Genomic DNA, 25,292 nt, shown 5'->3' on the forward strand with positions numbered 1-25,292 from the left:
AGATTCTATGGACTTTACCTTTCTAGTTTGCTTCTTATTCATGGTGGTTGTCCTTTTCCTGACTTTTAAAGTGGATCTCTGCTTCTGGGGCACAGGGGGCTCTGTCCCATGCCTCTTGTGTTGGATTTTCTTCAGCTAAGGTGCCAGTTATTGGCTTTGTGTGCTATAGCTTCGGTTTTGTCACCTAGAAGCTATACAATGCTGCTGCTCACCTGGTGCTGACCTGGAGCTTGCTGATGTGCCAAAGTCAGAGCTTTCTGAGTTTACCCAGGGTTATGTTGAAGCTTGCAGCATGCAGTGTGAGGGAGGGATGGTCTAGCTGTTAGCAGTCACCTTTTCCCCTAAGGTTGGATATGCTCAGCCATTGGTTGATGCAGGTGCTGGTGTCTGCCCATTTCCTTGCCTATACAGAGGCATACCTGGGATCTTAATGTTGGTGCTTGCTAACTCCACCCTCCTTGGGCTCAGGATCTCCTCCTGATCTGCTGTTGTGGGGTTTGCTTGAATTCCTCTGGTCCTGCAATGTACCCCTTTAGTCACAGCAATTGAGACCCTTCTTGTTGATCTCTCTAGCCTCCCAAGCTAAACAACTGCTGTACCCTTAGGTTCTAGTATTCCAGGATTTTTCCTGGAGCAATATTCTCTAAAATTTTCAAGGTCAGTAGGGTGTGGATTGGTGAGAGCGCTTATGGTTTACTTTGGTATCACAGCTCCCAGCAGTTCAATATATGACTTTCATACATTTAGTTTCTGAATTGATATCCACAGGAATAGCTGCTGCTGTTGCCACAGGTCCTGTGCTTATCGCTCACCCATTTCCAAGAGACTGCCCACCCTGAATTTAGAGGTTCAGGACTTGGTACTGCTGATGGTGATTGAGTTCACCAGGGCCTGCTCCCACTCTGCTATGGGCCATGTCTGCACAGGTGCAGCCCACACACTCTGTGATCTTCCAGCCCAGCAAAACAGATCATTTCCATTGACCTTCTAGGCCTGTTCTGGGCTGAAAATCTGCCATACTCTGTCTCTCAGTAGATTCTGCTACACAATTTTTTTTTTTTTTTTCCGAATTCACTTCTTAGAGGTGCCCAGAGGAATTTTCCAGAGAGTTGTGGTTCAGTGCTACTTTTACTGCATAATCTTGGTTCTGCCCTTCTAAATATTGGTTTAATTAAAATGAAGCCATTCTTTATTGTACTTACATAAGTGGTGAAACCCATCCTCTACAGTATTGATAGTTTGACATTTGAAAATCTTATTTTAAAATTACATTTGTCCTCAAATTGTTCAAAGTTTTGTTTATTCTTGTATGGTCATATGTCAAAATCTTACAAGAGGATATTTACCTTTATTGTGAAGGTTATGTGGTAGTGAAATCATACATCCCTTAACTTTCAGAATAACATCTCTGTTTCTCTTGTAATGTTTTACTTTAATAGAAAAAAATACGTATGATTAGCATTTATGATAGTTTTCTTTTTGAATGCTTATGAAAACTTCTCTTGTTGTTGTTTTACACTTAGAGATTAAAGTGCAAGGGTAATTGGAATTTATTTTTAGTCTTAGTAATATCCTATGAATGCCCAAAATTTCCTATCTTTTCCTCCTTTTCAGTACTACTAGAAAATAAAGTATAATAACATTTTTAAAAGTTATCATTGATATAGAAAATAATTTGAATTTCATCCTTTTAAATTTCTTTTAGTATGTGTTTTATATTTATAATGTGTATACCAATAAATAAATCTATATGTACATATGTATTTGAGTGTGTGTGTGTGTGTGTGTGTGTGTGTGTGTGTGATTTGTAAATAGATGTATTTTCTGTAAAGGGAGGTGTGCTAAACATTTTTATTATTAGGTAGGCATAATTAAAAAAAGAAGTTTATAGACCACTATTGTAACAACTATTGCTCATTTTTAAATTTTTTCCTTATCTTTTATTAAAAGGTTTCAACAATTTTTCATGGGACTTCCAAGTACCTCACTAAAATCAACATTTACTTTGTTTTACAATCTGAACATAAAGGAAAATTACCTTAATGTGGTTTTATATTTTAGATTAAGAGAAGGCCTTGAAAACAGCTAATATATTCTTCTCATTTTACACATAAGTAACTGAAAACTGCAGAGGTTATAAGGCTTGCCCAGAGTCACACTGCAAAAGTAAAGCTTGGATTTGTACAAAAGACCCTTTAAAGTACACTTTGAATTATATTAATAATGAAACTCTTCAGATTATGGCTTATAATTCTATCTTTACCTTTATAGTCAGAATCTGTTTTAATTCATTAGTTTACCAGTCAGTAGTCTCTGAAACATTCCTTCCTGTTTCCTTTTGATTCCACACGGCCCAAAAATGTAACACACACACACACACACACACACACACACAAAAGAGCACACATTATCAGCTGCACTTATTTTTTTTCTGAGCTCTGTATTTTAGTTACAAGTCTTGTAAAGTTTAATGTTTTTTTTTTCCAGTTTAAGTACCCTTTGATAGTTTGTTATATTTTACACCATTTTTGCCAATTTGCCTTTCAGTCTGATATTTCTATTCTTTATTGATTTTATTCCTTTTTATTTCCTAAAATTTTGTATTTCTTTGCCACGTACCATTGACTTTTGTTGTTAATGAATCTTTTTTCTTCTTTATTTACTCATGATAAATGTCTCATTGTTGGTGCCAGACCTTTCTATAGCCCAACCATATCTCCCTCAGTGATTTAGTCCAGTATAGACTAATTCTTAGGTCCATTGTTAATGACATATATCATTAAATATATATTAATATATATAATATATACAAATATATATTAAATATATATGTATATATGTATATATGTGTGTATGTGTGTGTATATATATATTTCTTTTGTTATCCTTACTGGTGTTCTTTAATCTGTAATATACTTTTAACATGTTGGAAATAATTATTTTCATTTCTCATTCATTTCCTTGGCCTTTCTTTTTTCATTATCTCAAGTTTTTCTTTTGGGAATCTTTGATTGTATCCTTTATTTCATCTCCTTCAACATTTTATATGTACTTTCATTTTTTATACACAACCCTTTTACTTATTTCTTTTGTAGAAGGAGGAATGATTGGAGAGTTGAGGTTTTTGTGACCTCTCACTCCATTTTCTGGTCTGAACACTCATTTCCTCTTTAACAAAAATCTCTTTTGCCCTTTTCCATTCTGCTTGCCCCTTCCAAATTTTCTATGATTTCTCAAAGATTATCAGAGTTACACAATAACATCTTCAATTTGCATGAGCCTGAGACTTCAGGTCTTTTAAAGAACTGTATCTCCTTGTCTGTGATCACTTTAATAATATCGGGGCTATCCTACCACTTTTAATATTATTCTTATTTTTTAATAGATATAAGCAAATTAGATGTTTTAAGTTAGCTCTTTCAGTTAGTGGAAAGAATTAGGTTCAGCACTGTCTTGTACTTTGTCTTAACCCAAACAGCATTTTGGTTGTTGTTGTTGTTGATGATGATGTTGACTCCTTTGTCTCCACAAGCCCTTATTCATTCTGCCTTTATTCTTCTGTGATGTTAAGCAGGGTGGGACATTTTTCCTATTTTCTCTTTTGGAGCACTTATGAAATCAAGTACCTTTGATGAATCAGGCCTTTGTTTCTTTGATTAAATGGGGAGTCTTTGATGACCTGCTTACCTCAAGGGAAAGCCTAGTTTACAAGGGTATGAGTCACATGTTTATGACGCCCTTTGACTCTGAACAGGATATATAAACTCAAGAATTAGCATTTTCGGGGGAGCTCTCACTCACTAAAAGAGTTTCAACATGGAGACTCTGGGTTCCAGTTGTTAAGAGCCCTCTGGCTTTGAAAAAACTCAGAAGTCGGCACTTCTCTATTTGGTAACTCTATTGTGATTTGGTCTGTTGATATTTTATGTTTTAATCTCTATTTGGATTTACTCTGAAGTTCAGGGTGCTGGATTTTCCCCCTGAACTAAGTGAATGATATATGTATGTTTGATTAAAGTGAGACTGTTAAACCCTTGAAGTTACTTTCCTTAGAAAAGCAGATCAAATAACCCATGCTTGCAGCTTTTGTTGCTGATCTTGCTGGGTTTTACAACCCTTGTTACATCTTCTTAGTGCTTTTAGAGGTTTTTTTTTTTTCTTTTTGCCTAAACCCATCTCTATGACTCTCAGAAAAGTCAGATAGTGATTTGGTAAAGGCCATTCTTGGTTCTATGGGGAAAAAATGGGGTAAAAGTATAGACCACTTCACTATCCACAGAGGTGGTATTGGTAAGAAAGACTGCAAATAACTAGAATGTGAGAGAAGAGGTTACCTGATTGTGGTGACAAGGTGCTTGAAGCTCTTTCCCATCCATTCAACAGGCCTCGGGGTTGGGGTGGGGCTGTTAAGAGAGACAGGCCCATATCTTTGTGATGCCAATCAGTGACTAAAAATCTCTCCCACAGTCTTTTGCCTATTGTGCATGAAGGCCTTGGGAACTAAAAAGAACATACAGATTCAGAAGGTGGCTACTGATAATGAAGAATTTAGAATTCAGAAGCAAATCCAGACTTAGGAATTTAGCCCAAAGAAAAGGAGTAAAACCTCTGAGTCCACAGAGCTGCAGAAGAGAGTGCTGAGGGGAGAGTAGAGACCAGAGAGTTGCAGACCAGAGGACTGAAAGGGGGAGAGGACACACGCAAAGAAACAGTTAGGAAAGTTAGAATTCATGAGTGATTGTTTATGGGAAGGATCTAACAGTGGGTGGTGGGGTGGGGAGAAGTTACAGGATAGTCTGTATATTTGCTGTAATACTGTGTTTTAATCTCCTTGTTGCTACATAGACATGAGCTTACTGGTTCTGGAATATAATTACTGTTGTGTTGAATTGGAATTACTGATTCTGGGAATTGATTCTTTAGTGCCTAGATAAATGTTATGGTTCCTCTGCCTTTTACCTAGAGGGTTTTTCAAATTTTGAGATTCTGAACCATACAGGCATGTTCATGGTCATCCTCCATGTCACGAATCTTGCCTTACTGATATATTGATATACCAATTTATATGTAGAAGAATAAAGCTGATGCACTTTTCAGATTTTTTAGTTCTTCATAATTGATAAGCATCATTAACAAAAATAGTAAAAATACTTCACTTAACTAAGAATTATTTAATCCCTTCTATGCCAAGACATCATTGTATTTTTTTTCCTCTGTAAAGAACTGGGAATGTCCTTGACACAATAAGCATTATGTCATAATTCTGTCTCCATGTTTCAACAATTTGGCTAGCAGCTGTTGTGTGGGTGAAAGACCAAAAAAAGCCCAACAAGAAGAATGCTGCAAAAGCCAAGGATCTTTTGATCTGCTTTATTAAGGAAAGCAATGTTAAGGCATCAACAATCTTAAATTAATTCAGCATACAAATACCATTCACTTAGTTCAGGGGAAAAACCAAGTACCCTGAACATTGGAGCAAATACAAACAAATTACAGACATTGACAGACAGACCAAATACAATTCATAGTTGCCAACATCTAAGTTCAGCTCAGGAGCTCATAAAAAGAGTTGGCCCAGAATTACGCATGCCACCACAGCTGTGGGTGAGAGCTCTGAAAAGGAGAAAGCCAACCCCTGCTTTTATATCTTTTTCAGGGTCAAGGGTGAGTCACACAGGCGACTCACCCATGTGACCTGAAATCGTCACAAAGATACGACTTAAACCCACATGGTCTAAAAGCCTCTGATGTCCCAAACATGCCACACAAACCCATGTAAACTAGGCCCTCTCCTGATGCAAGGAGGTCACCAAGGACTCCCAGTCTAATCAAGGAAACAAAGGCCAAACTCTTCAAGGGCACTTGGTTGAACTGAGTGCTAAGAGCCCATTTTGATTGCGAACATACTCCATGAGTACAAGAAAGAAATAAAAATGGGTAGTTCATTGCTGATTCACAATCTGGTTTGGGGCCTTTAATTAGAGATTTATATCTTTCGAGATTCCATTCATTCTCAAACTCAATCCCTTTCCTGCCCTACCTCAAGGTCAATAAGAATATTGTTTGTAATATTCAGAAAGGGAAAATGTGTTACTAATGTGATTAAAGATCTTCCCTGCCTATTCAATAGGCCTCAGGTGGAACTAGTTAAGAGAAACTTGATTAGACAAGCTTTTGTGTAGGCAGGCCCACACCCTTTCACTACTAGTTGCTAAGCTCTGGGCCCACACTGTTTGCTAAATAGGTGCTGAGCCCCAGGGCCCCAAACAATGTATGTACTCTGTGGGGAGCCACTAAGCTCAGACTAGAGATCTGGAAGCAGAAGAAGACACAGAGTAGAGAGAACTGTGAGAAGGACAGAGAAGTGGAAGAGATGGAGAGACAGAGAGAGAACTGGAAGGGCTCTGAGAACTGCAAGGTCTTTCATAACTGTGAGAGCACACAGGTAAGTACATTTAAGATTCATGAGTGAGTGTTTACGGTAAGGCCCTAGCAGAAGGTAAGGTTACAGGATGGGTTGGCTCCTTGCTGTGATAATATGTTTTAATCTCCTTGCTGTTACATTGAGGCGGACTTACTGGTTTTGAATTATAATTTCTGCTATGTTGAACTGCGGTTATTGGTTCTGGGATTTGATCCTCTGGTTTCTGAAGGAGTGTTTTACTTCTTCTGCCTTCTATGCAGAGAGTCTCTTATACTTTGTGATTCTGAAATATACAGGCATATTCATGGTCACCATTAATATTATGAATCTTGCCTTATTCATACAGAAATCAATATGAAAATGCAAAAAAATGTAATTTCAGTTGTCATCATAGCTGGGAAAACTTTAATAAAAGCCATATTTTTATAATGTTAATTTTCCTATTAAATTCCACCATTATCATTATAAATATGTCATGGTATGAAGCAAATATATGGATTTAAATTTGGGATTATGTAAGTCTTTTCCTTAGACAAATAAATAATTTCTAAATGTGTCAGTTATAATAGAAAAAATTTCTTTTGCATTTCAGTAATTTTACTTGTTTCAACTAATGAGTTAAAAATAACCAAAGATAATTATTAAAAATTTACTTTTGGTTGAAAAGGCAGCTAATTTGACTTCTAAATCATGGGGGAAGAAAATGTTTCATTTCCTGATGAAATGAGAATTGCTACACTACTGTCAAAGAAGGAAAGTGAAGCTTTGAATGAAAAAGATCTTCCTTAAAGTATGAGATGTGGTAGATCATAAAAGAAAGTGGGTTTAGGCTCAGAAGGGTTATTAGAACATCTAAGAAATCCTGCTGGCTAAACATCTATAGTACTGTTAATAAAGATTCTTCTGTAAGTACAGCATAGAAGATGATAAAAGTGATCAGTAGATGAAGGAAAGATTTTGTAACTGTACCTAATTTAAAGGTGAAAAATATACATAAACCTCACACATCAGGGAACTGTGCCCAACACGAACTATATGAGCTGGGCTATTTCCATACTAGAAAATAATATTACTGACTGTTGTTAACTACATTGAGATCTATTTTAATGATCAGAACCAAAACATGTAAGATATTTGACCTCACCAAATATGATAGAGACTTTGATGAAGTCTCTGATATTGTCTGTGTGCCTGCTTATATTTGATGCAGATACTAGCTGGACATAAAACAATCACAATTTTGCATGATCAAAAAAACCCTTAATATTACATTATTTTATCAAGAAATACAAAATAGACAACTTCAATACAAAATTGACAATTTCAAAATAAAAATGTCAAAAGCCAAAGGAGTATTGAACAAACTGAGATAGCCTCTATTCTTATTCAGGTTAAACAAATTTAAGTGGCTTGATGCCACTTAAGATTTCATAGGTTTAATAACTTAAAAGAGCAGAATGCCTTTTAGAATATGCTATATAGATAAGTTTCAATGATTCCCCACTTAATTTATAGATTAAATACAACACCAGAGAAAATAGGGTAACACCTCCTCTGAGTTACTCCCCTGTTTTGCATTTGTACTTGTGAGTTGGGAGACCACCTGGTGGCAAGCCTGAAGGATGATTTTTCCCTTGTATAGCTTTTGAGCCCGAGTAGTGAGGTTTTTATTAATAACTCTCAAGGAAATACATTGACCTTTCGGCAAAGTATTTGTTAATATGTCAAAGCAAAAATAGCTACAAAACATTCTAGCCACAATCTTGAGCCCACTCCACTAAAAATTCATATATACATTTGAGAAAAAAGTAGGTACAAATTTAAGAACATGATAGTAGAAAGGGATTGTATAAGGAATGCAGCCAATGGAAACTACATTCTGGTGCTGTTGGGCAAATACTAGATAGGTTTTCAGTTGTTTATTCTCTCCAAAGTTTCTGGGACTCATCTTTTATTTCCAGAGAATTCGAATTCTCTCTCTGAAATCCATAACAGGCTCATTATATGCTACCACAGGATGTATTCCTGCAACCATCTTGGAATGACTGCCTTTCTATCTTCTTCTCTGTCTGGAATGTCCATCTCAGCTGCTTACCAGAAGTGGCTGAAATATACCACAAACTCCCTCCAAAAGGAATAACTCTCAAAGAACCAAATAACAAATACATGTTTTAAAGTGATATAATCCATGAGAAATAAAGAGAAATTCCCCTCCATCACTTTCTGCCACTTAATACAGATAAAGAGATAACTTATATAGCTAACTTCAAGTCAGGAAATTTTCCAGAGCTTAACTACTTAGAGCCTAAGAGTAGTGCATTAAATTTGCATGCTACATTAGACTGTTTCCTTTAATTCTATTAAGGAAAAAAATGCATAATGTGAAGACCAGATGTTAACATCGCTTTTAACCACTTTGCTTTCTATTAATACATCAACAACATAAGGAAGACTCAAATCCACATTTTGAAAATAATACAAACAGGTTATTTCATGGGATTTAATAAAATCATAACCAAATAAAAATGGATAGTCAAGAATATCCAGAAGAAACATGTAAAAGAATATTAAAAAAGAACAAAAATTAAAACTGGTAATTTTAAAATCTATGTGAAAATATAGAAAAAAACAGATCAAAATTAAATAGAATCAGGGGGCTGAACCAAGATGGCACTATGAAAGGAAGGAACTTATTGGGCTCTCTTACAAATTTTGTCAGATACTTCTAAAAAAGTGAATCTGAGCATATTTCACAGAGTCAGAAGTTACTAGTAGACTGAGAGAGGCAGCAGTGCCAGGCACACACACAGGCACCAGACAAAACCAATTGGAACAGCAGAGGAATCCAGCCAACAGGCCAGTCTGGGAGAATGCTGGGCAAGCAAAATGCTGGAGCAAGAGCAAGCTCTGGGTGGAAGTACCGGCTACAGCCATGATTAAGCCCCAGGCCTCTCAGCCCAGGATGGGAGTCTGTAGGAGCTATGGGAGACACCAAGGCAGAGCCTGTGGCTGCAGATGCAGCTAGTCTGGAGGCCTCCATCTCACAGTCTAAAGGTCTGAAACTCAGCATTTTGAAGTCTTGGGAACCATGATCGCCAGGTAAAACAACTCCAATCCCTCCCTTGAATAAACCCAGAGAATACTACCTCAGTAGAAACAGAGGAGCCAGAAAGGGGGGGGCGGAGGCTCATTAGCAAGAGAAGTTGGGGAGAGGGCCCTTCTTGTGGTGGTGGGAGGAGACTAGTGCAGGAAGACAGGTGTCTCAGCAGCCTTCATCTCAGCAGAACAATGATAGTAACTCAGCCGCAGTGGGGTGGAGCTAACAAACTTCAATGCCAGGACCATAGAAGTGGCTTTATACATCTAGGGGAAGTGGAAGACACCAGCACAGACAACAACTGAGACAATACATGCTGTAGAGCAGTACTGGGGAAGAGGAAACTCCCAGGAGGCAGACCACCCATCCCCCACAACTCACCAAACCAGAGGCCACAGCACATAATGCTAGATCCCAACACAATCTTCCAAGATGTTATCAAAGATAACTGCCCCCAGGTTCTAGAACACGAAGGTAAAACCATCATCAAAAGAATCAAACAATCACCCCCTGAAAGAGATGCCAAATTGAAATCTCTAAGAAATAGTATAGCCAAATTCCAGAAGTACCAACTCAAGGAGAAAATACTGCAAACAACTAGAAAGAAACAACTCAAATATCACAGAGCCACAGTCAGGATCACACAGGATCTTTGAGCTTCTACATTAAATGAGAGGAGAAATGGGAATAAGATGTTCTGTGAGGAAAAGGAGGGAGTAAGAAAAGCATAAATGGGGGGAAATAGGATGGAGAAAAAGACACAGCTAGAAATCACAACTGTGAATGTGAATGGAATGAACTCTCCCATAAAATGGTAACTGATAGCAGAATGGATTAAAAACCATAATCCTACAATATGCTGTTTACAAGGAACACATTCAAAACAGCAGAATACACACAGGGTAAAGGTAAAAGCCTGGGGTAGAATACATTAGACTTCAGCTAAAGTAAAAAAAAAAGCAGGGGTAGCAATTATAATCTCAGAAAAAGCAAAAGCAAAGATAGATCTAATTAAAAGAGATAAAGAAGGACTCTAAATCCTACTAAAAGGCACCATAAATGATGAAGGAATATCATTATTTAACATATATGCATCAAGTCATGTAGCATTCAGATTCTTAGAGGAGATGTTTAGGGAATGACAGGAAGAAATAGATAGCAAAAGTATAATGGTGGGGGAACTCCACCACCTGCTCTCTGAACTTGAAAAATCTAAACTCAAAATAAACAAGAAAGAAGTAAAGGACGTGGGTAGAAATTTTAGAAAAAAACAGATATGATACATCTCTGAAGAAAATTGAATGGAGAGAAAAAGGAATGTACATTTTCTCAGCAGTCCATGGCACATACTCAATAACTGACCATGGTGGGGTGGAGCCAAGATGGCGGCTGGAAAGCAGGGATTAGAGAGAGCTCCCTGCTGAGTCCCTCCAAAAACCTATACAAAAAGGCTCTGAACCAATTGTAGAACTGCAAAACCCACAAAACAGCAGAGGGAAGCAGGGCTCCAGCCCAGGAAAATCTGGATGGTCTCTGGGTTAGGTCTATCCCACACGGAGCTGGAAGCAGAGCAAAGTGGAGTGGAGCAGAGTCCAGCGTGAGCAGCACGGACCAACCAGACCAGGAGCCGGGCAGAGTGTTCCCTAGCCATGAATCAGTGAGCTGCGGCAGTTACCAGACTTCTCAACCCACAAACACCAAAGACAGTGGAGAAGGTTAGTGGGAAAAGCTGCGGGAATGGAAGGAGTCATTGGGTCAGCGACTGGCCCCGGGGCAGCGGAGGTGGGGCAGCTACAGAAGTACAGCTGCAGTTGCTTCTGGCCCCAGGCCCACCTGGTGGGAGGAATTAAGAGGCATATCAGAGCAGGAGTGAAGAGCCTGTGGAAGATCTAAGTCTTGTACGGGTTGGGGGTTCTTGTGGAAGGAGAAGTGCTGCTGTGGAAGAGCTGGTGCATCCCCCCAGGCATGGAACATAGTTCTCTAAACTCTACAAGCTGTCATACTCCACTGAAAATCTCAAGGGTCAAGTTAGTTGGTTGGGAATATGGCCAGGCAGCAAAAATGCACCCAGATTCAGTCTCAGATTTTGGATTCTTACTTTGGTGACAAAGAAGACCAAAACATACAGACAGAAGAAGTTAACAAAGTCAAAGAGCCTAAAACAAAAGCATCCAAGAAAAACATGAACTGGTCCCAGGCCATGGAAGAGCTCAAAAAGGATTTGGAAAAACAAGTTAGAGAAGTAGAGGAAAAATTGGGAAGAGAAATGAGAAGGATGGGAAAACCATGAAAAACAAGTCAATGACTTGCTAAAGGAGACCCAAAAAAATAATGAAAAATATACTGAAGAAAACAACTTAAAAATAGACTAACTCAAATGGCAAAAGAGCTCCAAAAAGCCAATGAGGAGAAGAATGCCTTGAAAGGCAGAATTAGCCAAATAGAATAGGAACTCCAAAAGACCACTGAAGAAAATACTACCTTAAAAATTAAATTGGAGCAAGTGGAGGCTAGTTACTTTATGAGAAATCAAGATATTATAAAACAGAACCAAAGGAGTGAAAAAATGGAAGACAATGTTTAATATTTCATTGGAAAAACCACTGACCTGGAAAATAGTTCCAGGTGAGAGAATTTAAAAATTATTGGACTACCTGAAAGCCATGATCAAAAAAAAGAGCCTAGATATCATCTTTCAAGAAATTATCAATGGGAACTGCCCTGATATTCTAGAGCCACAGGGCAAAACAGAAAGTGAAAGAATCCATCAATTGCCTCCTCAAATAGATCCCAAAAAGAAATCTCCTAGGAATATTGTCGCCAAATGCCAGAGCTCCCAGATCAAGGAGAAAATACTACAAGCAGCCAGAAAGAAACAATTTGAGTGTTGTGGAAATACAATCAGAATAACGAAGATCTAGCAGCTTCTACATTAAGAGATCGAAGGGCTTGGAATGCTATATTCTGGAGGTCAATGGAGCTACGACTAAGACTGAGAATCACCTACCCAGCAAAACTGAGTATCATGCTCCAAGGCAAAATATGGATTTTCAATACAATAGAGGACTTTCAGGCTATCTCAGTGAAAAGACCAGAGCTGAATAGGAAATTTGACTTTCAAACAGAAGAATCAAGAGAAGCATGAAAATGTAATCAAGAAAAGGAAGAAGAAAAGAAATTGCAAGGGACTTACTAAAGTTGAACTGTTTTGTTTCCATGGAAAGATGATGTGTATGATTCATGAAACCTCAGTATTAGGGTAGTTGAAGGGAATATGCATATATATCTATGTTGAAGTATATATATATATATATATATATATATATATATATATATATATATATACTTATATATTATACATATATATATACATATATATTATATATGCATATATACACACACTTATATATATTAGTGAATCTGTATGTATATATGCATGTATGTATATATATGTATATATGTGTGTATATATATATATATATATATAGAGAGAGAGAGAGAGAGAGAGAGAGAGAGAGAGAGAGGAGAGCGGGCACAATTGAAGATGAAGGGATGATATCCAAAAGAAATCCAATCAAATTAAGCGATGAGAGAAGACTATATTGAGAGAGGGAGATAGGGAGAGATAGAATGGGGTCGATTATCTCCCATAAGGGTGGCAAGAGGAAGTAGTTCTGTGGGAGGAGGGGAGAGGGCAGGTGAGGGGGGAATGAGTGAATCTTGCTCTCATAAAATTTGGCCTGAGGAGGGAATACCATACATAGTAAATTGAGTATCTTACCCCACTGGAAAGAAGAAGGAAGAAGATAAAAAAAGGGTTGGATGATGGAGGGGAGGAGGGATGGTGGTGGAGGTTATCAAAAACAAACCCTTTCAAAAGGGGACAGGGTCAAGGGAGAAAATTCAATAAAGGCAGTTGTGTTGGGAAGGAGCAAAATATAGTTAGTCTTTCACAAAATGAGTATTGTGGAAGGGTTATACATAATGATACACATGTGGCCTATGTCGAATTGCTTGACTTCTTAGGGTGGGTGGGTGGGACGGGAAGAGGGGAGAGAATTTGGAACTCAAAGTTTTAAAAACAGATGTTCAAAAACAAAAAAAAAAAAGTTTTTGCATGCAACTAGAAAATAAGATACACAGGCAATGGGGTGTAGAAATTTATCTTGCCCTACAAGAAAGGAAGGGAAAGGGGGATGGGAGGGGAGTGGGGTGACAGAAGGGAGGACTGACTAGGGAACAGGGCAACCAAAATATATGCCATCTTTGAGTGGGGGGTGGGTAGAGATAGGGAGATAATTTGTAATTCAAACTCTTGTGAAAATCAATTCTGAAAACAAAATATATTAAATAAATAAATAAAAAAGAATAGAAAATGAAAACTGACCATGTACAGCACATAAAAACCTCACAATCTAGTGCAGATAGCCAGAAGTAGCCAAGGCATCCTTTTCAGATCATGATGCAACAAAAATTATTTGTAATAAAGAATTGTGGAAAAATAAACTAAAAATTGGAAAATAATTAATGTAATTCTGAAGAATGAGTGGGCAAAAGAGCAAATTACAAAAATAATTAATAACTTTATTCAAGAGAATTACAATAATAAGGCAATATACCACAACTTATGGGATGCAGCAAAAGCAGTTCTTAGGGGAAGTTTTATATCTCTGAATGCTTACATGAATAAAATAGAGAAAAAGGAGATCAATGAATTGGGCATGCAATTCAAAAAGCTAGAAAAAGAACTAATTGAAAATCCTCAATTAAATACCAAATTAGAGATACTGAAAATCAAAGGAGAGATCAATAAAATTGAAATAAATGTTTTAAATTACTAATTAAAAGAAAGAGCTGGTTTTATGAAAAAAAAACAATAAAATTCATAAACCTCTTGATCTATTGGATCAAAAAAGGACGAAAACTAAATTACAAGTATCAAAAGTGATGAGTGTGTGGGGGGGGGGGCGGAGCCAAGATGACTGCATGAAAACAGCATGTTATAAGAGCTCTCTCACAGCTTCTGTCAGATTCCTATAAAAAAGTGAATTTGAGCAGATTTAAGAGAGTTAGAAACCCCAAGCAGTATGAGCGGGGCAAATTTCCAAGCCAGGAGAGTATGAAATGCCGAAGGAACGAATCTGTAGGCTTGGAGAGCCTCAGAGTGCGGAGCTGCTCCATCCCAAAGCAGAAGAGGCCGGCTGGCAAACCCACGTGGGAGACAGGCTGGGAGAAAGCCAGGCATCCAAAACCAGTGGTTATCCCCAGGCAGATCCCAACACAGGAATGCAGTCTGTGCAAGCGACAAGAGGCAACGCAACACCACCCACCGTGAGATACCAACTCCTGAGGCTTACCCCCCAAACGTATGAAATGCGGCTTCTTGAACTTCTGGGAGACATAATGGCCAGGTAAATGGCTCTAACCCCTCCCCTCCCCACCCAGAGAATTCCTCGGGGAAAAAGACAAACAAAAAAAAAACCGCTGGAATAGAGAAGACAGAAGTGGAGTTTCAGTGGCCAAGTAGTGGGAGTACATGAATCCCAGAGGGGCAGAGCCAGCAAGGGTCAACACCAGGAGCCCAGAACTACTTGTGCTCCCCCGGGGAAGTCCCAGATACCCAGTTCAAACAACAAAGAGCTGAGGAGATTTCGGGCAGCCAGACCCCCTTCCCTACACCTCAGGAAACTGAAGGCTGCAATTCACAAATCCAGCAACTAGACTCACAATCCATATAACAAGAAAGCTGTGACAGCCTGGAGCTCCAAAAGCAGAAATTTATGGTAAAGTCAGGAAAAGGTTAACCAACATAAAGAACACCAAAAAACCAAGGACCATTGATTCTTTTTATGGAGACAGGCAAGATCAAAATACCAGTTTGAAAGAGGATAACAATGACAGTATACCCACATCTCATACCTCAAAAGGTAGTGTGACCTGGTCTCAAGCCCAAAAAGAATTACTGGAAGAGCTAAAGGAGGATTTTAGAAAGCAAATTACGGAGGTAAAAGAAAAATGGAAAAAAAGGGAAAAAATGGAAATAAAATCCACCAACGAATTCAAGTCCCTAAAGAATAAGATTGGTGAAATGGCTATGGAGATTCAGAATCTAAATAGAGAAAATGACACCCTGAGAGGTAAAATCAACCAACTGGAAAAGGAGACTCAAAAGCAAAATGAAAACACTAACTCATTAAAAATTAGAGTTGGGGAAGTGGAAGCTAATAACTCTATGAGGCAACAAGAAGTAGTAAAACAAAATGTAAACAATGAAAAAATAGAAAAAATGTGAAATATCTGAGTGGAAAAACAACTGACCTGGAAAACAGATCCAGGAGAGACAATTTAAGAGTTATTGGTCTACTGGAAATCCATGATTAAAAAAAGCCTTGACAGTATCTTAGAAGAAATTATCAAAGACAACTGCCCAGAGATCCTAGAACCAGAGGGCAAAATAGTCATTGAAAGAATTCACCGATCACCCCCTGAAAGAGATCTCAAACTGAAAACTGTAAGAAATATTATAGCCAAATTTCAGAATTACAAAATCAAAGAGAAAATACTGCAAGTAGCCAAAAAGAAACAATTCAAATATCTTGGAACAACAGTCAGGATCATGCAGGATCTCTCAAGTTCCACTTTAAAAGACAGGAGAAAATGGAATATGATATTCTGAAGGGCAAAGGAGCTGGGACTACAACAAAGGATCAACTACCCAGCAAAATTAAGCATAATTTTTCAGGGAACAAGATGGACATTCCACAAAATAAGGGAATTCCAGACCTTCCTGATGAAAAGGCCAGAACTCAATGGAAAATTTGATCTCCAAATACAAAACTCAAGAGAGACATAAAAAGGTAAACAGGGAGAAAAACCCCCACCAAACTTATTAATCAATAAGGGCAAATTATTTGCATCTTTATATAGAATTACATCATCTTATACATGTTTAATATGTATACATATATATATATATATATCAATCTTGAGAACAGTACAGCTATTATGAAAATTGAAAGGGATACACATACACTGTGAATGTCTGTACAAAATAACGGATATAAGGATAAAAAATATAATTAACAGATGTAAAGGGATGGCTTTGAGAGAAGAGGTAAGGAAGTAGTAGAAAAGGGCAAATTACACCAAACGAAATGGCACAGAAAGACATTTTAGTTTAGTAGAGGGAAAGAATGGAGGGAGAAGAGCAGTATTTGATTTTTACTGTCATCTGATCTGGTTCAAGAAGGGAATAACATACGCTGGTAAGTATAACAATCTAACTTGTCCTATGGAAAGTAGGAGCAGAAAGGGGGAAAAAAAGAGAGAAAGGGGTGGCCAGAAGGGAGGTGAGAAGTAGCAAGTGGGAAATGGTAAGAAAAGGGAGGGGAATAAAGAAGGAGGGTAAATTGAGGAAGGTGGCAGTTAAAAGCAAAACTTTATTGAGGAGTGGAAGGGGAAAGGGAGAAATAAAAGCATAAACAGGGGGAAATGGGATGGAGAAAAACACAGAGCTAGAAATCATAACTATGAATGTGAATGGGATGAACTTACCAATAAAACGGAAGCAGAGACTAGAATGAATTAAAAACCACAATCCTAAAATATGTTGTTTACAAGAAACACATTTGAAACAGGGGGATACACACAGGGTAAAAGTAAAAGGCTGGAACAAAATGTATTGCCCCTCAGCTAAATTAAAAAAAAAAAAGCAGGTGTAGCAATTCTAATCTCACACATAGCAAAAGTAAAGATAGATTTAATTAAAAGAGTTAAGGAAAGACATTACATCCTTCTAAAAGGCACCATAAACAATGAAGTAATGTCATTGTTTAACATTTATGCACCAAGTGGTATGGCATGCAAATTCTTAGAGGAGAGGTTAAGGGAGTTACAGGAAGAAATAGACAGCAAAAGTATAATATTGGCAGACCTCAAACTTCCCCTTTCTGAACTTGATAAATCTAACCTCAAAATAAATAACTAAGAAGTTAAGGAAGTGAACAGAATTTTAGAAAAGGCAGATACGATAGACCTCTGGAGAAAACTAAATGGGGATAAAAAGGAATATACTTTCTTCTCAGTGGTACATGGCACATACTCAAAAATTGACCATGTACTAGGGCACAAAAACCTCACAATATAGTGCAGAAAGGCAGAAGTAGTCAAAGCATACTTTTCAGATCATGATGCAATAAAAATTATTTGTAACAAAGAACCATGGAAAAATAAGCTAAAAATTAATTGGAAAGTAAATAATCTAATTCTCAAGAATGAGTGGGCCAAAGAACAAATCAAAGAAACAATTGATAACTTCATTCAAGAGAATGACAATAATGAGACAACACACCAAAATTTATGGGATGCAGCAAAAGCAGTTCTTAGGGGAAGTTTTAAATCTCTAAATGCTTACATGAATGAAAAAGGGGAAAAGGAGATCAATGATTTGGGCATACAACTGAAAAGCTAGAAAAAGAACAAATTGAAAATCCCCAAATAAATATAAAATTAGAAATACTGAAAATCAAAGGAGAGATTTATAAAACTGAAACAAAAAAGCCTATTGAATTAATAAATTAACAAAGAGCTGATTTTATGAAAAAAACAATAAAATTGATAAACCTTTGGTCAATTTCATTAAAAAAAAGAAAGAAGAAAATCAAATTACCTGTATCAAAATTGAAAAGGGTGAGTTCAACTTTAATGAAGAGGAAATCAAAACAATAATTAGGAATTACCAATTGTATGCCCATAAATTTGACAAACTTAGATATATGAGTGAATATCTACAAAAACATAAATTGCCCAGGTTAACAGAAAAGGAAGTAAAATTTCTAAATAACCCCATCTCCGAAAAAGAAATTGAGTAAGCCATCAATGAACTCCCTAGGAAAAAATCTCCAGGACCAGATGGTTTTACATGTGAATTTTATCAACCATTTAAAGAACAATTAATTCCTATACTTTGTAGAGTATTTGGGAAAATAGGTGAAGAAGGAGTCTTACCAAATTCCTTTTATTACACAAATATCGTATTAATACCAAAACCAGGTAGAGTCAAAACAGAGAAAGAAAATTATAGACCATTTTCCCTTAAGAATATTGATGCAAAATTTTTAAATAAAATATTAGCAAAAAGATTGCAGCAACTTTTCACCAGAATAATACATTATGACCAGATAGGATTTATTCCAGGAATGCAATGTTGGTTCAATATTAAGAAAACTATTCCCATTTGACTACCACTTTTTCACTTCATAGATTCAGTGGTTATGCTTATGGGATAAAATACAGCTGCCATGGTCTGATGGAGAAAGAGTGGCTATTTCTTTTTTTCCTATATGAAATGGCAGAACAGTCTAGCTCTATTGTGTGTTCTATTTGATTTAAAAATGATGCATAAGTTAACCATGACACTGTGATAGCCTTGTCAAATGATAAGTATTGATTTCTGTATTTTTAAAATGTTATTAATAGGGAAGCAGTGCGCTATATCAATGAAAATCTCATCATTAACACAGATGAACTTGGAAAAGATTGTCTCATCAATGCTGCCAAAACATCCATGTCTTCTAAGATCATTGGAATTGATGGTGACTTCTTTGCCAATACGGTGGTAGGTGCAGTACTCGCAGTTAAATATACAGATGTGAAAGGCCAGCCTCGCTTTCCAGTAAATTCTATTAATGTTTTGAAGGCCCATGGGCAAAGTCAGAAGGAGAGTATGCTTATAAATGGTTATGCACTGAATTGTGTGGTGGCATCACAGGGCATGCCCAAAAGAATATTCAATGCAAAAATTGCTTGCCTGGACTTTAGCCTACAGAAAACAAAAATGAAGCTTGGTGTGCAAGTGGTAATTACAGACCCAGAAAAACTTGATCAAATTAGAAAGACAGAACCTGATATTACAAAGGAGAGAATTCAAAAAATACTGGCCACTGGCGCCAATGTTATTTTAACCACTGGTGGGATTGATGACATGTGTCTAAATTACTTTGTTGAGTCTTCAATTATAGCAGTCCAAAGAGTTTTAAAAAGGAATCTTAAGTGAATTGCTAAAGCATCTGGAGCAACCATTTTGTCAACCCTGGCTAATCTGGAAGGTGAAGAAAGTTTTGAAGCTTCAATGTTGGGACAAGCAGAAGAGGTAGTAAAAGAGAGGATCTGTGATGATGAGCTAATTTTAATCAAAAACACTAGAGCTCGGACATCTGCCTCTATTATCTTACGTGGAGCAAATGATTTCATGTGTGATGAGATGGAGCGCTCTTTACATAATGCTCTCTGTGTAGTTAAGAGAGTCCTGGAGTCAAAGTCTGTAGTGCCAGGTGGTGGTGCTGTAGAAGCAGTCCTTTCCATTTATCTGGAGAACTACGCAACCAGCATGGGATCATGGGAACAACTTGCTATTGCAGAATTTGCCAGATCTCTTCCTATTATTCCCAACACACTGGCAGTTAATGCTGCCCAAGACTCTAAAGATTTGGTTGCCAAGTTAAGAGCTTTTCATAATGAGGCTCAAGTTAACCCGGAACGCAAGAACCTAAAATGGATTGGTCTTGACTTAATCAACGGCAAACCTCGAGGCAGAGTGGTGTGTTTGAATCTACCATGGTCAAAGTTAAGAGTTTGAAATTTGCAACAGAAGCTGCAATTACCATTCTTCGAATTGCTGACCTCATTAAGTTACATCCAGAAAGTAAAGATAAATAAAAGAGGAGGAGGAGGTTATGAAGATGCAGTTCACTCTGGGGCTATTGAAGACTGATCTGATTATCTTTATTTGTAGCAGTGTTACCGATTAGTTTCATCCTGTACCGTTGTCTTGCACTTAGTGTATAGACATAAAAAATACAACAAGCTGTCACGTTGACTTGAGTGTTTATAAGGGAGATGAAATAAAACATCTTTCCTCTGCAAAAAAAAAAAAATATTAAGAAAACTATTAGCATAATTGACCATATCAACAACACAACTAGCAGAAACCATATGATCATCTCAATAGATGCAGAAAAAGCCTTTGACAAAATACAACACCCATTCCTAGAAAGCATAGGAATAAATGAAGCTTTCCTTAAAATTATAACTAGCATCGACTTAAAACCATCAACAAGCATTATTTGCGATGGGGATAAGCTAGATGCATTCCCAATAAGATCTGGGGTGAAACAAGAATGTGCATTATCACCTCTACTATTCAATTTGGTACTAGAAACGTTAGCTGTAGCAATTAGGGGAGAAAAAAAATAAAGGAATTAGAATAGGCAAAGAAGAAGCTAAATTATCACTTTTTGTGGATGATATGATGATTTACTTAGAGAATCCCAGAGAATCAAGTAAAAAACCACTTGAAACAATAAACAACTTTAGCAAAGTTGCAGAATATAAAATAAAAGCACATAAATCCTCAGCATTCCAATTCATTACTAACAAAGCCCGATAGCAAGAGATAGAAAGAGAAATTCCATTCAAAGTTACTGTAGTCACTATGAAAGATTTGGGAGTTTATCTGCCAAGACAAACCCAGGGCTGATATGAACATAATTATGAAACACTTTCCATGCTAATCAAGTCAGATTTAAATAAATGGAATAATATCAGTTGCTCATGGTTAGGCTGAGGTACTATAATAAAAATGACAATTTTACCTAAATTATTCTATCTCTTCAGTGCCATACAAATTGAACTACCAAAAATTATTTTACAGAGCTGGATAAAATAATAACAAAATTCATCTGGAAGAACAAGAGGTCTAGAATATCTAGGGTATTAATGAAAAGAAATGCTAGAGAAGGTGGCCTAGCCATACCAGATGCTAAACTGTACTATAGAGCAACAGTCATCAGGACTACCTGGTACTGGCTAAGAAACAGAGTTGTGGATCAGTGGAATAGGACAGGTACACAAGATGGAGAAATCAACGACTATAGCAATCTCCTCTTTGATAAACCCAAAGAGGCCAGCTTCTGGGCTAAGCATTCACTGTTTCACAAAAACTTCTGGGAAAATTGGAAAATGGTAGGGCAGAAACTGGGCATGGACTAATATCTTATACTATATACCAAAATAAAGTCAAAATGAGTTCATAATTTAGGAATAAAGGCTGAAACTATAAGCCATTTGGGAGAGCAAGGAATAGTTTACCTATCAGATTTATGGAAAAGAAAAGAATTCATGACCCAACAAGAGATACAGAGCATTACAAAATGCAAAATGGATAATTGTGATTATGTTAAATTGAAATGTTTTTGTACAAAAAAAAGCCAATGCAACAAAGATTAGGAGGGATGCAGAAAATTGGGAGAAAATTTTTATAACTAGTGTCACTGATAAAGGCCTCATTTCCAAGATATACTGGGTACTGAACCAAATATATAGGAATACAAGTCATTCCCCAATTGAGAAATGGTCAAAGGATATGAACAGGCAGTTTTCAGAGGTAGAAATTAAAGATATCTATAGGCATATGAAAAAATGCTCTGAATCACTACTGATTAGAGAAATGCAAATCAAAACAACTCTTAGATAACATCTCTCTCCTGTCCAATTGGCTAAAATAACAAAACAAGAAAATGATAAATGCTGGAGAGGATGTGGGAAAATTGGAACATTGTTACATTGCTGGTGGAGTTGTGAATTGATCCAGCCATTTTGGAGAGCAATTTGCAACAATGCCCAAAGGGCTATAAAAATGTTCATACCTTTTGACCCAGAAATACCACTTCTAGGGTTGTATCTGAAAGAGATCACACAAGTGGGAAAAGGACCCATATGTACAAAAATATTTATAGTGGCTCTTTTTATGATAGCTGAGAATTGGAAATCAAAAGGGATGTCCATCAATTGGGGAATAGCTGAACAAGTTGTGGTATATGAAGGTAATGGAATACTATTGTGGTATAAGAAATGGGGATGATATGGACTTCATAAAAACCTGGAAAAACCTACATGACATAATGCTGAGTGAGTGGAGCAGAGCCAGGAGAACATTATACACAACCACAGATATATGGATTCTGTGAGAACTAACCTTGACAGACTTTGCTCTTCTCAGCAACACAACATGCAGAGACAGCTCAAAAGGAGAATGCTATCTACATCCAGAGAAAGAACTATGAAGGATGAATGCAGACCGAGACACACTTCATGCTCGCCTTTCTCCCCCCACCTTTTTTTTGTCTCTTTTGTATTTGTTTTTGGATTTTTTTTTGGTTCTGTTTCTTCTTTCTCATGATTCATTCCGTTGGTCATGGTTCTTCTCCACAACTTGACTAGTGTGTAAATCAATTCAATGCGAAGTTATACGTGAAAGTTATATGGGATTCCATGCCATCTTGGGGAGGGAGGGTGGGAGGGAGGGAAGAAAATCTGGAATGCAAAATTATGTAGAACTGAGTGAGTAGAACTAAAACTGAGTAGAACTAAAAATAAAAAGTTAAAATAAAATTAAAAAAGTGAAAAGAATGAATTCACCTGCAATGAAGAGGAAATTAAAACAATAATGGAGAATTATTTTGCCCAATTGCATGCCCATAAATTTGACAACCTTAGGGAAATGAATGAATATTTACAAAAATATAAATTGCCCAGATTAACAGAAGAGAAAATGAAATACCTAAATAACTCTATCTCCGAAAAATGCTTTGAGTAAGTCTTCAATGATCTCCCTAGGAAAAAAATCTCCAGGGTCAAATTGTTTTACATGTAAATTCTAAGAAATATTTAAAAAACACTTAATTCCTATACTTTATAGGCTATTTGGGAAATTGGTGAAGAAGGAGTCGTACCAAATTCTTTTTATGTCACAAATGTGGTACTAGCACCTAAACCAGGAAGAGTCAAAAAAGAGAAAGAAAATTTATAGACCAATTGCTCTGATGAATATTGATGCAAAAAATTATATAAAATATTAGCAACAACATTGCAGCAACTTATCAGGAGGATAATATGATATTACCAGGTAAGATTTATTCCAGGATTGCAAGGCTGATTCAATATTAGAATAAATGTTAGCATAATTGATCATATAAACAAAAAGCACAGGCAGAAACCTTATGATCATCTGAATAGATGCAGAAAAAGTCTTTCACCAAATGCAACACCTATTCCAGAACTGGATAAAATAAGAACAAAATTCCTCTGGAAGAACAAGAGGTCAAGAATATCTAGGGAATTGATGAAAAGAAAATTTAGGGAATTTGGCCTAGCCACTCCAGACATTAAACTGTACTATAAAGCAATGACATTAAAAGCACTTGGGAAATTTTAGGGAATTTTTTTTCCTTGGGAAAAAATTGAAGATGCCTGTAGGTATAAGAAAAAATGCTCTAACTTACTAGTGATTAGAGAAAGGCAAATCTAAACAATTCTTAGGTACCCAATCTCTCCTGTCAGATTGCCTAAAATGAAAAAAAAAATAAGAAAATGATAAAAGCTGGAGAGGATGTTTGTGGGAAAATTGGAACACTGTTACATTGCTGGTGGAGTTGTGAGCTGATCCAGCCATTCTGGAGAGCCATTTGGTACTGTGCCCAAAGGGCTATAAAAATGTGCATACCCTTTGACCTAGAATTACCACTTCTAGGGCTATATCCCAAAGAGAACATACAAATGGGAAAGGGACCCGTATGTACAAAAATATTTATAGAGGCTCGTTTTGTGGTAGCAAAGAATTGGAAATCAAGGGAATACCCATCAACTGGGGAATGGCTAATCAAGTTGTGGTATATGAATGTAATGGAGTGCTATTGTTGTATAAGAAATGGGGAAGATGTGAAATTCATAATGCCCTGTAAATACCTACACGATATAATGCTGAGTGAGCAGACCAGAACCAGGAGAACATTATACACAGCCACAGATATATTGATTCTGTGATGACTAACCTTGGTAGTCCTACCTATTCTCAGCAATACAAGGTTTAAAGACAACTCCAAAAGACTCATGATGTAGAGAGCTAACTATGTCCAGAGGAAGAACTATGGAGTATGAATGCAGATTGAGGCAAACTCTTTGCTCTCCTTTTTTTTTCTTTCGTTTTTTCTCCTCTTTTGTTATTTTTATTTTTTTTATTTTTTGGTTTTGTTTCTTCCTTCTCGTGACTCATTCCATTGGTCATAGTTTTTCTTTAGAACTTGACTGTTGTGTAAATAAGTTTAATGTGAAGTTACATGTAGCAGATATATCAGATAACATGCCATCTTGGGGAGGGAGTGGGGAGGAGGAGAAGAAAATCTGGAACTTAACATCATGAGGAACTGAGTGTAGTAAATTAAAATTAAAAAAAAATAATCTTAATTACAAAAATAAGAAAACATAGAATGGAGTAGGAATTGAGGACTAGTGACAGCAATAACAAAGTGAAAGAAAAGAGGAAAAAATATCAATGAATCATCTAAAGAATGAACAGAAGAGAAGGTAGGAGAGTTCAGAGGAAGTCATGGAAAAGCAGAACAGAACTTAGACTTAATGTGTTGAATTCATTACATATTTTAACAATAAAACAGTCTATGCCTAGTGGAGATTTGTGGTTTCACTTAAAATTGTCTATTTATGTTCCTCTTTGTATAAGGAAATATTCATGTTTGTTAGTTTTTGTGAAATTCAGCTAAGGTAACATTAAAAAAGTTATTGCAAAAAAATAACATTTTAAAAAGTAATTAAGGGGACATACAAATAAAATCTATCAGTAATTTAAAACAGTATCAAAAGAAAATGGTAAGGGGATATGGGAAGTGATGTTGTTCTCTGTTGCCTGGACCATCTACT

General features: G+C 36.7%; 1 non-coding gene and 1 pseudogene across 1 annotated transcript; both read left to right on the plus strand.

Annotated features, from left to right (window-relative positions):
• Positions 1-18,748: 18,748 nt before the first annotated feature.
• On the plus strand, positions 18,749-18,885 carry LOC118849332. Its single transcript, XR_005010381.1, has one exon. It is a non-coding gene; the product is annotated as a small nucleolar RNA SNORA29 (small nucleolar RNA).
• Positions 18,886-19,004: 119 nt separating this feature from the next.
• On the plus strand, positions 19,005-20,320 carry LOC118847869 (annotated as a pseudogene).
• Positions 20,321-25,292: the final 4,972 nt, after the last annotated feature.

Source organism: Trichosurus vulpecula, chromosome 4 (assembly GCF_011100635.1).
Source record: "Trichosurus vulpecula isolate mTriVul1 chromosome 4, mTriVul1.pri, whole genome shotgun sequence".
NCBI classification, from domain to species: Eukaryota; Metazoa; Chordata; class Mammalia; order Diprotodontia; family Phalangeridae; genus Trichosurus; species Trichosurus vulpecula.